The sequence below is a fragment of the Brienomyrus brachyistius genome, chromosome 2 (assembly GCF_023856365.1).
Source record: "Brienomyrus brachyistius isolate T26 chromosome 2, BBRACH_0.4, whole genome shotgun sequence".
In the NCBI taxonomy this organism is placed as follows: domain Eukaryota; kingdom Metazoa; phylum Chordata; class Actinopteri; order Osteoglossiformes; family Mormyridae; genus Brienomyrus; species Brienomyrus brachyistius.
In genome coordinates this window covers 1,457,095-1,470,928 of record NC_064534.1, presented here as the reverse complement: position 1 = coordinate 1,470,928, position 13,834 = coordinate 1,457,095, and the positions used below count along the sequence as shown (strand labels likewise).

General features: G+C 49.3%; 1 protein-coding gene across 8 annotated transcripts in view; it reads right to left on the bottom strand.

The window, feature by feature from the left end:
• The window catches only part of LOC125728367 (citron Rho-interacting kinase), a 57,524-nt gene extending 44,051 nt beyond the window's left edge, over nt 1-13,473 (bottom strand). For 3 of the 8 annotated variants that reach the window (XM_049005382.1, XM_049005397.1, XM_049005405.1), the window contains exon 1: nt 13,074-13,470. The gene's annotated coding sequence lies outside the window, so the exon portion shown is untranslated. Of the gene's footprint in view, nt 1-112; nt 1,110-12,897; nt 13,047-13,073 lie in introns of those variants that run through there. The other 5 variants (XR_007389050.1, XM_049005378.1, XM_049005388.1 and 2 more) reach the window with 4 other exon arrangements.
• Between the last annotated feature and the right edge of the window lie 361 nt (nt 13,474-13,834).

Sequence of the window (13,834 nt, the reverse complement as noted above, 5' to 3'; positions counted from 1 at the left end):
CCAGTTTATAAAGTTATATTCCTTTACACTCTGGCTGATTCACCAGTAGGAGGAAAAAACTGCTGCCCTCACAGCGCTTCATAAATGCGAGCGAGATGCGTGAGTCACCCACCTGAGGAAAAATCAGCAGGACGCTGACATGACACCACTTCGTGGCTGCTTATTCCGTATTACTGAGGCACCGTGAGTCATTGACAGGCAGGAATAACGGCACAGTACCCAGGAATGCGCTTACGTAAGGACGTGGACTATCGACATATTAGTGGATTTTTTTTTTAAGAAACTAAAAACAAACCACTGCATCGTGCCTTTTCGTTAGCCCCCTGGGATTAGCAGGGGCCGCGCGACCCGGCTGCTTCCCGCTCGCCAGCCGCTTTGACCGTGAGAACTGGCTCACGGGCGCGCGCGTTAAGCCCGGCACACGCCGGCTCTGTGTCATTTTCGTTTCGGCGCGAGACTCGCGGCTCATGGGCGGCTCACGCCTCGCGGCACCGGGACTTAATGAGATGCGGCGTGGCGCCTATTTTTCACTCATGAGGTCAGCGGTTCTCAGCAAAAATAGACGGTTAAAAGATCTGTTAATAGTCATACTGACATCATACCAGCAAAATTACATAACTGACACCTTTCACTATACTTTCAGTGTCTGGAGTATCTCTGCTCTCACTCTGAAGCAGAGTAAACAAACATCACCTGACTGTTTGGTGGTTAAAACTGGTCAACTTTATGGTCCATTTTATAACTTTTCTTAATCAAACATTTTATTATTAATGGCCATTATGAAGTATACTGTAAACAAGCAAGATAGGCAGTTTGGACCAACGCATGGATCTTTCCCTCTACAGTAAAGCAGCGCAGCCACAACAAACACGCCATGTAGGAGGCAAGCAGCCACGAAGTACGTGCCACAATGCACACACCTGACAGCCACAACACACACACCACTCAGTCGCAATATGAACACCATGCAACAGCCACGCACACGCCATGCAGCTGCGACTCACACACCACACAGCTGCAACACATATTCTATGTAGCGGCGATGTGCACACCATGCAGCTGCATGCCAGATTCTATGTCGCTGTAACACGAACGCCGCACACCAGCCAAGTACAGCCGGTGAATCCAACACCTTAAATCCTGGCACGTGGCTGCCAGCTTGGAGCCGCAGTCCTCCAGTGTAGTTGATATAGAAATACGATGCTTCTTTCAACTTGCCATCTTTATGCAAGCACAGAATATTATGCAAATCCCGAAACTGCCTTCCCTGCTTCAGCGTTGCACGTCAAGTGAACTCAGCTCAGAAGCAGATCTGCAATCCATCAAGGAAAGGCGAAAGAGGGTGACCATGTGTTCTCTTTTTCGCAGACTTGTCCTCTTTTTGGGACCCAAAAATTGCCTGAAATGTCCAAGATTCTTCCCACACAAGCCCCCACACAGACAGCCAAGGTACAGTAACTAATTGAGCGAGTATCTCCATATACATTCCAGATATTCCTGTTTTTATCTTCTCTCACTTTAACATGATTATGACTGCTAACCCTATCCTAATAGAACTCCTAAAGGAAATGCTTTCTGAGACCAGATTATTGTGAAATCGGTGCTCAGTGTGCCAGGGAATCCAATATGCACATGTGCAGTAACACATGCAGGCAATTGTAAAGCTCAGCGAGTCTGACAGACAGATGGAAACTTCAGGTTTAAAGTAACATCACAACACGTGTTTTACATTTTTAAACATGAAAAGAAACAGTCTGAAATCTGCACATGTATGTACCTACACAGTAACAAACAGTAACAATGTAGAAAATGTCACAAAATATCGCACAAGTCTTGTGCAGCACTGCTACGTTTGCAAGGTAGTATAACAGTTATTTTCCGATCCTTGCCTCAAAACTGGCATCCATTACTTACACTAAGCAGATGCACTCTCTCATTATAGAGCAGTGGTTTCTAAATTAGTGTACTGGCCTGTGTATGACCAGCTAATACATGTATCTGCTCATGCCTCCACCAGATGGACTGAGTTAACTAATAAATTACTTTTCAAGCCTATAATTAGTTGAATGAGATATAACATAAAATAGATTCAAAAATCTAATACATTAAAGTTAAAATAGTTTGCCCGTCAAGCTCAGGCTAAATACATTAATTAATACTGTAGTGAACACCTGCGATGGGCTGGCCCCTCATCCTGGGTTGTGCCTCGTGCCCATTGCTTCCGGGATTGGCTCCGGACCCCCCGCAACCCAGTAGGATAAGCGGTTTGGAAAATGGATGGATGGATGGATGTAGTGAACACCAAACATTAAAGATACATCAATCTTTCCTAAAACACTCGTTCAGTACAGGGTCATGGGGAACCCGAAGCAGAGGGCAGGAGGCAGGGGACAGCCTGAACAGTCCAACACAGGGGACACACTGAATAGTCCAACACAGGGGACAGCCTGAACAGTCCAACACAGGGGACACACTGAATAGTCCAACACAGGGGACAGCCTGAACAGTCCAACACAGGGGACACACTGAATAGTCCAACACAGGGGACAAATTGAACAGTCCAAGACAGAGGACAGCCTGAAAATTTGAGTACTGGGGATAGCCTGAACAATACAACACAAGGGACACACACTTCAGCAACCTACAGGCAATTTGGAGACAAACCCCTAATACTGGAGGCTGCAGCACTATCCATTGCAGCCCCCCCCTCAGGTAAAGATATAGATAAAATAAGTAAATGGGGGATTCAAACAGGACCTCAGTGCTAGGGTGCAGTCTGATAAGACGAGTTCTCACGTCCCTCATGGGAGAGAGGAACACTGCAGACATCAGGCTCAGTGGAAGCTTGTTCAACCACAAAGCAACAGGGAAGATCTAAAGCTAGAGCTGGCAGACAGCTTGTGCAGAGACCATGGCAACTTCCAGTGAGTATAGGAAGGGTGTGACACCCACGTCTTACCTGTTCCCCATTATTACCTCCGAGGCCAACAGGTAATGGTTCATGCTGTCACCGGGTGACAAATTATAACAAAAGAGAGTCAATTGTGAGTCTCAAAAGAGAAGGCTGAGATAACCTAACCCACCGGGAGGTAATTACCCCCTCAAGCTCAGTCTAGATGGTTTAGCCAGACTGCAGGAGCCGCCCAAAGGCAATTTGACAGGTGAATCCATTCTTTCCTCCATCCACACATTGAGCTTTTGTGCTGGGGACCACAGGGGAGTCTGTTTTGCTGATCAAGTGACTCCCCCACCCTGAGCAGATTTCTGACCACCCCAGCCTTCATTCCTATTTCACCCCCTCCCTCAGCAGCACTCACAGCACATGCTAAAGCAGATTTGGCTAAAACCTGTCAGAAAAGCAACGACTTTGGTAAAGTGGCACCTGGCCAGAGTGAGTCCAGTACTGGAGGTTGTCACAGAACATCTCCAGATGCTATTAATACAAACCAAAAATGAGCAAAAAGTAAATCTTCTTTCCTGCTGGCCTAGTCAAGCAGAAAACACATTTGCAGGACTATATAACCAGGGCTGCACATAACTGGTACGCAAGTACGCATTCACCTTTAAGAACGATACGTGCGACAATCGATTATTTGTAAAATGCATACTTATTTTATGTGCATTTGTGCTGCTATGACAAGAAAATACCTTGCATTCTAACCCGTATACCGCAAATGAAGTCGAGTTAGCATATAAAGATTAAAATACATTATATTTTGTTTTCTGATATAATTAAGACAGAATAATATGAGGGAAAACAAAGAGAAGGAGAGAAAGGCAGAAGGGCGATCCGTTGGCTGCGCTTCATCTGCTGGTCTTATCGCAAACATTTGGCAGTGAAGCTGATGACTGTTATAAGACGCTACACAGTAAATGACGTGTTCCCGTAATCGCATGCTCCCGCCAAATAAAAGAAAAGGTCTGCATAAAAGACTCAGTTCTGATTATCTAGGATGGAGTCAGTTGTGCTTACATAAGACGGAAATCCTCACTTACCATAATCTTAGAACTGAGAACGCTTACAGTTCTGTTTACATAAATAACACAGATGTTCATTATTGCCCTTCGACTGACGGCAACTGGTTTAGAATAAATTGTGGTCTTTGGTAAGATTTACTATACTCTTTGAAAGATATAAAATTATACCTTGCCCATTGATTTTCTGACTGCAGCAAGAGAATTCTGATCCTATGCAGAAAGAGAAAAATGTATCATCTGGTTGGTATTCATAGAGATATACCTCAAAAATATACCTCAAAGTATTATTAGATATTATTACTACATCATTAAAGTGGCCTGCAGAGGGCTGACAGACTGTCCAGAGTATTCCCTTTGTCGCCAGGGACAGGTTCCGGACTGAATACAGCCCTGAACTGAGTGAGGCATTAGGGTGAGGAATGGACTGATTATTATTGCATTATTGCTCAGAGAGCCAGCTGCTCCATTACCATCAAGGCTAAATAAAGACATAAGAATAAAAACTTCAGGTGGGATGAACTGTTACGTTGTGACTGGAATAATGGAGAGATAAGAATCCCTGACAGGCTCTTTGCTTCAGAATCCTCCACAGCATCTATCCCAAAAATCAAGGTGAGGTGAAGAGCTGGGAACTTTAGAGTTAAAGAAGGTTCCAGACCACCCACTGAGGCAAAAACTAAGTCTCCTGTACCCTGAATACCGCTGCGGAGGCGGACTGACAGTAACTTTTTATAGAGCTCTTCAAACGGACTCGCTTGCTGTTCCAGTGAGGGCTGTTCCAGTGAGAGCCCTGGATCTCAGCAGTCGGCTGCAATATGTGGGCGATCACTCTGCCTCCACGCCCCTTCGCTTCCCAGTTCAGTCACGAATATTGCCACACATAAACGTGACAGAGGAAAACCTCTGGGACTGTGCTTTGCTATAAAATCAAGCCTATTTGTTTGGTCTGTTCATTGTTGAAATGCATGAATTTCCTGTTGTCACTCTTTAAACTAGCGTGTGTTCCTTTTTGTCAAAGTCCCTAGCAGCCAAAAACAGAGAGAGTCTGTGGCATCTTGTAGGCATTTTCCATCATTGGCCTTTCACTGATCACCACTGGACAGTGCTAAGGTATGAATGGAATATTTCCTTGGCTAATATGCCAGCGTTTCTGCCGGTTAAGTCAGACGAGAAACTTCCATCTCAGAAATGAAATGCCAAGAGAAGCAGTAGCAGCAGGTAATGACTGCTTTGAAAATCAGGAGACAGGCTTGTCTGTGTCCTTCGAATGTAAGCTGGTTATTCAGTCAGTAGCACGGAGGTCAAGGATAAGGACTTGAAACTCATTAGCTCTAATCCAGACATTTGTCATAGTCACACAGGACAGTCACCTTAGCTGCTCAGGTGATGTAGTAACCCAGCTGTAGCAATGGGTGAGACTGCATGCTCCTTTGAGTAAAGACTAAGCAACGAAAGGATACCATGCATGAGAGCAGCCGAAAAGGCGAGTGTTCTCTGGTGGTGGAGCCGTCACAGTTACTCCCACAGACGGCACTGGAAGTGCGCAGGGGATCGAATCTGAGCCCTGAAGTATCCTGAGTGAAGTGGTTAGGAGGCCGGGCGGAAGGAGCACTTCAGTACAAAGAAGAAAGTGCATGCATGGCTGAGCGGGAGCGTGGTGAATTACCGTGACAGACCACGACGGCACCAGAGATGGTACTCAATAACAAACTCCAAACGGCAGAGATTAACAGTCTGACATCTGCTTTCCCAAGATAAATAACACAGCTCAAATAGTTATATACGTTTCCCTTTTCTTCCCCTCGCTCCACACTACACATTAAAATCACTATATAAATACGCACAGTGTATTTTAGAATTCTATATTTTAGAAAACATAGTCGTCATAGTCAGTGAGCAAAGCAAAAGGTCATTGCGAGCAGGAAGCAGCCTCATTACAGTCCTTATCAGTTCGATGTCCCCATTTTACGGCTTGGGCGGGGGAGGGGGCTAGACCTGGGAGGACTGGGGGCAAGTCAGTGCCAGTTACATTATCACTCCTCCATTCCTTGTGAGCAAGTTGGTGCCAGTTACATTATTACTCTTCTGTTACTCCTCTGCATTCCTCGGGCGCAAGCTGGTGCCAGTTACATTATTACTCTTCTGTTACTCCTCTGCATTCCTCGGGGGCAAGCTGGTGCCAGTTACATTATTACTCCTCTATTACTCGACTCCATTCTTCGGGGGTGAGCTGGTGCGAATTGTTATAATTACTCCTGTATTGCTCCTTTCCTTGGGGGTGAGCTGGTTCCAGTTGCGTTTTTACCCTCTATTACTCCTCTCCATTCCTTCGGTGTGATGCTGGTCCCAGTTGCATTATTACTCCTTTATTACTCTTCTCCATTCCTCAGCGGCGAACATCTGCCAGGATCCTCAGGCTCCGGCCCCCATTTTGCCTCCCGTAGCCGTTATGGGATCCGTTCCCATGATGCAGTCTCTGATCATCTAAAAATAAAGCCCTCTTACCATCCCACGCTCCACCTTACTTCCGCTGGCCTCTTAGTGATGTAGTCACTTTCCAATAAAATGGATTTGGAGCTGCAAGATACTACAGTCCATAGTGATTTGATTGGCTCATATTGGCTGTGCTTTTACTATAAATTTACATGACCAGGCCCCAGCAATAATGATTTTCACTAGTGATTCTTCATTGCAGTTGCCACAGAGATGCATTGTACATTAACAAAATGTTGACCATCCACATTATACTGCAGAACCCCCCCCCCCCCCTCCATTTTCAGTTACTTAGCAGCATGCAGTCCCTAGCTTTGATCAGTTTTCATTTTGGGGGTCTCTGATTTGAGGAAGGTCAAAAGGTTAAAAGACCAAAGTTTACCTTAGCTTGGGACTAAACATCTAATTTCCCTGAAATACAGCCCTGAATGTGAAAGTTCCAACCTGTAGTTAAACAGTCGTTTTGAACAGTCATATTTTAGTTATAACTACTGTAGATATTCAGATGTTTTGCTTTTCTAAAATTCCTGTCCATTATTATGATATTTTTAATCTGCAGCTTTGGTCACAACTAACTGCCTACTCTTGACTAAGACAAGAGTAGGCAGAAGTGCATAATTACTCTTGGTGGTATGTAATAAGGCAATGAGAGGAATAATTAAATTAGTAAGCATTGTGATTCAAGGGGAAAGTTAGGCCCAGAAAAGCACAAAATGGGAAAAATGTTGAGTTGAGCATTCTGCCTCATATGACGACAAAAAAACTGAGTGGTGATTCACACCCATGTGTGAAAAAAAAGTGTAAAAACAGGTGTGGTTCAGCAGCAGGGAATGAGGAGGTACACAGTGGAAAGGGAACAGGCAGAGAGAACTGGAGCAAGGGCCACAGACAGCCAGCATTCCACCAGGAACCACAGAGGGCCGGCATTCCACCTGAAAACCCAGACAGCCAGCATTCCACCAGGAACCACAGAGGGCCGGCATTCCACCTGAAAACCCAGACAGCCAGCGTTCCGCCAGGAACCGCAGAGGGTCAGCATTCTCCCTGAAAATGCAGAAGACCAGCATTCCGCCAGGAACCACAGAGGGCTGGCATTCCACCTGAAAACCGAGACAACCAGCGTTCCACCAGGAACCGCAGAGGGTGAGCGTTTCATTTGGAACCACAGAGGGCTAGCATTCCACCAGGAACCACAGAAGGCCAGCATTCCATCAGGAACCACAGAGGGCCAGCATTCCACCTGAAAACGCAGACCACCAGCGTTCCGCCAGGAACCACAGAAGGCCACCATTCAACCAGGAACTGCAGAGGGCCAGCGTTCTACCTGAAAATGCAGACCACCAGCATTCCACCAGGAACTGCAGAGGGCCAGCATTCTACCTGGAATGTCAGAGGGCCAGCGTTCCGTGAGGAACTGCAGAGGACCAGCGTTTCATCTGGAACCACAGAGGGCCAACGTTCCACCAAGAACCACAGAGAGCCAAAGGCTGTCATTCCACCTGGAATGGGGAACTCAGAAGGTCTTTGCTTGTTCAGGAGAGGGGAACTGAGAGAGCTGATGTTCCACCTGAACCTCCCACAGCAGAGACTGTTCCACAGCGGCAACATGGCACAGCCCATGTGATCCAGGAAGCAAGTATGTGAGTGTACAGTGTGAGGGGGCATTATTCACTACCTAACACCCCCATCCACAACCTGCACCCTATATTACTGCCTTAATTTTTGCCTTCCTATACTCAATCTTACCTACACTATGTGCTCCATTCTCAGCAAACAGGTTATCCGATTCAGCGGTCCCCCTCTACGCTACCCAACAGAGTCCACCAACACCACCCCCGTGCCAACCCACCTTCCCTGGTCACAGACACATGCTGGAAGCCACAGCGTCCCTTATGCCACGCGAGAAATCGCTGGACTGATCTGCAGAAACACTGCAGGACCCGTCCAGCAGATGCCAGGACCAAAAAGATGTAGCATCAGCAAAAGAGCTGCTGGCTTCTGAAGAAGCTCACCCCCACCCTACCCCCCTCCCCCACCCCCCATCTAGGGGAAAGATGAAGTCAGGGCCCGGGACCAGAGCCTGCTGAGCGTGACACAAAAGGTCATGCAGCAGAGGTGAGATTATTTCGAGAACGATTCAGTCTGCACTTGTGTTGGGTACAAGTTAACGGCCTTTATTTATTTCATATCGACAGTCCGAGATCGTGGAAAAACCACATGGCGCGGATTCAACAAAAAAACCATGCTAATGTGCTTTCACTAATTAAACTAATTAGGTTTAAGGATGGATGGACGACAAACTGGGTTTCCCCTGTACGCATAAATAAACGCATAAATAAAGACTATACGATTTACAATATTAGGATGAGCAAGAAAAAAAAAAATCTGCTTGGACAATAAGAAGCCTAACAGCAACAAAAAAAACAAGAAGCCATACAGCGATAACTGCCAGGCAATTTGCAGGGCCCAGTTTACAGCGAATTACATAAAAATAGGACAATTCAGCGAAATATCTGCATACGGTCAGTCAAAGAAAACTAGAGAAGTACCGGGAAAATATCACACAGTGGACCACTGGAGACATGACAAAGTACAAAGGCCAGTAACTGAGCTGAAACACTTCAGGGTAACTGGAGAGCCTTCAGACTTATCCGTTTCCATAAACTCAGGTCATTTTTATGGAGGCAGAACCCAGTGCCATGCCGTGTCTCTCTGGTCAGTGGAAAAGGCTTCCGGTGGGTGGAAGACATCGACCGGGTTATGCCGAAATACCCCCCACCCCCCAAACCTTAAACGTAAACAAAAGGCTGGGGGCCGCTGCATGTTTCTGCAGCACCGACACATAAGCAACTTCACACATACCAACTCAGTCAGGGTTGCGGGTGCCTGGGTGGGGGGCACCAGCCTCTTTGAGGTCTGCAAGCGTTAAGAGGGAGTTCATGAGATTCCCAGAACGATTATACTTCTGTGATTCATGCTCAGTGAAGAGGCCAGTTTTCTGGGGAGGAAGGGATGACTGAAACTGGGCAGTGTATGGAGAGCAGGGTGTGAATTACATAAGACTGTAATAGCACTAAAAAAGCTTTTTAGACACCAGTCAACACAGTGCCGTTTTGTAAATAACGTCGGTGGGCATTAACGTGAGCGGCACGTACGCCTGGCACAGCACTCACAGTTCTGTAAATATCTGCATCTTTAATCGCTCTCATTCTGAGAGGCTGGACCCTGTTCTGCTCATTTCAAATGGACTGTGAGAATGTGCATGAGGGGGGGTGCCTTCCAGTAGGAGTCAGGCGACCACGGTCACAGACAACAATTTGTTCCAGACCCTTCCTCATTCCCCCCCACCGCCACCCCCACACAGCGAGGTACTTGTGTGAATGCAGTGTGAATTTTGCATTGTTTCTTTTTCCATCTCATTGGTTGTTTCCTGGGGTGGCGTGGTAATTAGCATTGTTGCCTCACACCTCTGAGACTGAGGTTCGAGTACCTGCCCAGCGCCATGTGTGGGGTTTGCACGCTAAGGTGACTGAGGTTCGAGTACCTGCCCAGCGCCATGTGTGGGGTTTGCACGCTAAGGTGACTGAGGTTCGAGTACCTGCCCAGCGCCATGTGTGGGGTTTGCATGCCAAGGTGACTGAGGTTCGAGTACCTGCCCAGCGCCATGTGTGGGGTTTGCACGCCAAGGTGACTGAGGTTCGAGTACCTGCCCAGCGCCATGTGTGGGGTTTGCACGCCAAGGTGACTGAGGTTCGAGTACCTGCCCAGCGCCATGTGTGGGGTTTGCACGCTAAGGTGACTGAGGTTCGAGTACCTGCCCAGCGCCATGTGTGGGGTTTGCACGCTAAGGTGACTGAGGTTCGAGTACCTGCCCAGCGCCATGTGTGGGGTTTGCACGCCAAGGTGACTGAGGTTCGAGTACCTGCCCAGCGCCATGTGTGGGGTTTGCACGCTAAGGTGACTGAGGTTCGAGTACCTGCCCAGCGCCATGTGTGGGGTTTACACGCTAAGGTGACTGAGGTTCGAGTACCTGCCCAGCGCCATGTGTGGGGTTTGCACGCTAAGGTGACTGAGGTTCGAGTACCTGCCCAGCGCCATGTGTGGGGTTTGCACGCTAAGGTGACTGAGGTTCGAGTACCTGCCCAGCGCCATGTGTGGGGTTTGCACGCTAAGGTGACTGAGGTTCGAGTACCTGCCCAGCGCCATGTGTGGGGTTTGCACGCTAAGGTGACTGAGGTTCGAGTACCTGCCCAGCGCCATGTGTGGGGTTTGCACGCCAAGGTGACTGAGGTTCGAGTACCTGCCCAGCGCCATGTATGGGGTTTGCATGCCAAGGTGACTGAGGTTCGAGTACCTGCCCAGCGCCATGTGTGGGGTTTGCATGCCAAGGTGACTGAGGTTCGAGTACCTGCCCAGCGCCATGTGTGGGGTTTGCACGCTAAGGTGACTGAGGTTCGAGTACCTGCCCAGCGCCATGTGTGGGGTTTGCATGCTAAGGTTTAGCGGATTCTGTAGGTGTGAATGGTGAGTGAGCCCTGCGATAGCTTGACGCCCCATCCTGGGTTATTTCCTCTGATACAAAATCCCAATTGTTCTGTTCACCAAGCTGCCCAGTCTTTCAAAAAAAAGCACTTAAAACAAATGAGACGAAGTTATCAAAGTTCAGACAGTTCAGCCTCACAGCTGCCATGTCACACAGCTTCAGCCGAGCTAAATGAATGACAAACTTTTTGTTGTCAAGAAGACAGAAAACATATGATGATCGTCCACTATTGTGCCAATATGATCACGATCATTTCTTTATTTATCAGATGTCTTTTCAGCTTTCAGCAAAGCCAGCCCCCCCCCCCCCTCCCCCCCAGTGCATGAGAGACCCACACTGTGGCGCCGGATTGTGGGCGTCTCTGACTCACCGTCCCAACAACCCCCCAACCCATATTGGCAAGAGGAATGGCTTGTCTCAGCATGGTCACGACTACCCAGCAAGCGAACGCAACCATGTGACTCGCGGCACTCAGAGGTACGGGGGCGGGGGCAGGTGTGTGGACCCAAAAAACAACAGCAGGAGTGTGTCTCCAGAGGCGAGCCACACACGGAGACCAAATCCCCCCCCTCTACGTCGTTCCATGTAGCTGGACTTCAGAAGCACTAGACACTTCAGCATCCCCCCAACAGGTCAGATTCACAGCGAATTTGGCACTGTGCAACGCCTCATTTCCATGTATCGCCACCACATGTGACTGACCGAGCCAGAGGAGCAAACAGACCCTCCCACACTTCTCAGCACCTCCTAAATCCCCCACCACCCCTCCCGCCCCAGATTTAGCCCCCATCTCCTGGAACTCATTACAGCTATCAGAGGAAGCAGAATGATGCCGCCTGATTGGTCCCTGCGATGGAGGAGCTTCTGCCTTTTGCGGGGCGGTGCTGCCTGATTGGTCTCAGCGATGGAGGAGCTCTTGCTGAAGTGTGGCGGTGGCGCCTGATTGGTCCTGACGATGGAGAAGCTCCTGCTGAAGCAGGGTGGTGCCGCCTGATTGGTCCCTGCAATGGAGGAGCTCCTGCTGAAGCGGGACGGTGCCATCTGATTGGTCCCGGCGATAGGTAGTTCCTGCTAAAGCGGGATGGTGCCACCTGATCGGTCCCGGCGATGGAGGAGCTCCTGCTGAAGTGGGGCAGAGCTGCCTGACTGGTCCCAGTGATGGAGAACCCATCTGATTGGTCCCGGCAATGGGTAGTTCCTTCTAAAGCGGGATGGTGCCACCTGATTGGTCCCGGCGATGCAGGAGCTCCTGCTGAGCCGACAGCTGAACAGCACTGCTTTAATCTCACCAGTACCAAAGAGCAGGACTGGCAGAGTGCCCCCTGGCCCCCACAGGCAGCTGTGTGGTGGCAGTGGGGGGCCACGTGGCTTGCTCACTGTGGTCTGTAACAAGATTTAGGTGTGTGGAACCAGCAGGGATGTTAGCAAACGCCCTCGGAATGAAGCAATGACGACACCCAGACCACCTTCACTTTCCACCCAGAATCGCAGGAGAAGAAGAAGGAGAGATACAGGGAGAGACAGAGGGAGAGATAGAGAGAGAGGGAGGGTACTGGAGAACAGAGCAGAGGAGGGGAGGGGGGATGTGCTGGGAGGGCATACAGTTTCCATAGAAATACTTTCTTTGCTCAGTCTGACACTCTCGCTGAGGTACCAGCCCATCCTCTCTGCTAAGATGCTGTAAGACCCGCAAGCACTGAGACCTGCCCCCCACTCCCACCCACATGCGGAGGACGAGTCCCTGTCACCGTCGGCCCTGCTGCCTTCACTCACAGCTACTCACTCCGCCACGCGGTCCCGGCAATGAGCACAACGAGGGCACGATGGAAGCTGACGCCCCTCACACACCTGCCTGCAGCCCCGCCCCCTGCAGAGACAGTTACCGTGATGGTGGTGCCGTGATCGGCTCCGCACGGTTCCATGTTGCGACGATCTCGCCATCCAGTTAGAAATCCCTTGTGCCCCCACTCTGCTCCCCGATGTCCTCCATGCTCATCTGTACTCCAGTGCAAAAGAGGTGCGTGTGCGTGTGGTTACAGTGAGGTCCCGGGGTACTCACTCAGCTTGGAGTCGCTTTTCCCAGTCCCGTGGCAAGGGGCCTCCCTAGAGGAGGCAGGCTGGCAGCTGGGCGGCCCGGGAGCTGGACTTCTGCTGGGGCAGCCACTGGCCGGGACCAGGGCTCCGCTGGCTCCTCTGTGCTGGAAGTGTCATCTTCAGTGCAGAGAGAGGGAGTGAGAATGAGAGAGAAAGGATGGGAGGCAAGTGGCAAGTGAGACGGCAGATAAGCAGCGGAGCAAGAGAATGTGAGAGAGAGAGAGAGAGAGAGAGAGAGAGAATAAGGGAGGAAAGGAGAGAGTGTGGGAGCGTGGGCACAAGTGAACGGGCAACAGGACTGTAGTACAGAGCAGGAACCCACTCCAGCACCGGCAGACACACACACACACACACACACATGCTCAGAGATACACAGAGTCACACAGAGACACACACACATGCTCAGAGATACACAGAGTCACACAGAGACACACACACATGCTCAGAGATACACAGAGTCACACAGAGACACACACACATGCTCAGAGATACACAGAGTCACACAGAGACACACACACATGCTCAGAGATACACAGTCACACAGAGACACACACACATGCTCAGAGATACACAGAGTCACACAGAGACACACACACATGCTCAGAGATACACAGAGTCACACAGAGACACACACACATGCCCAGAGATACACAGAGTCATACATACAGTGTCACACAGACACACCCACACTCAGAGATACAGAGTCACACACACAGTCTGTCACAC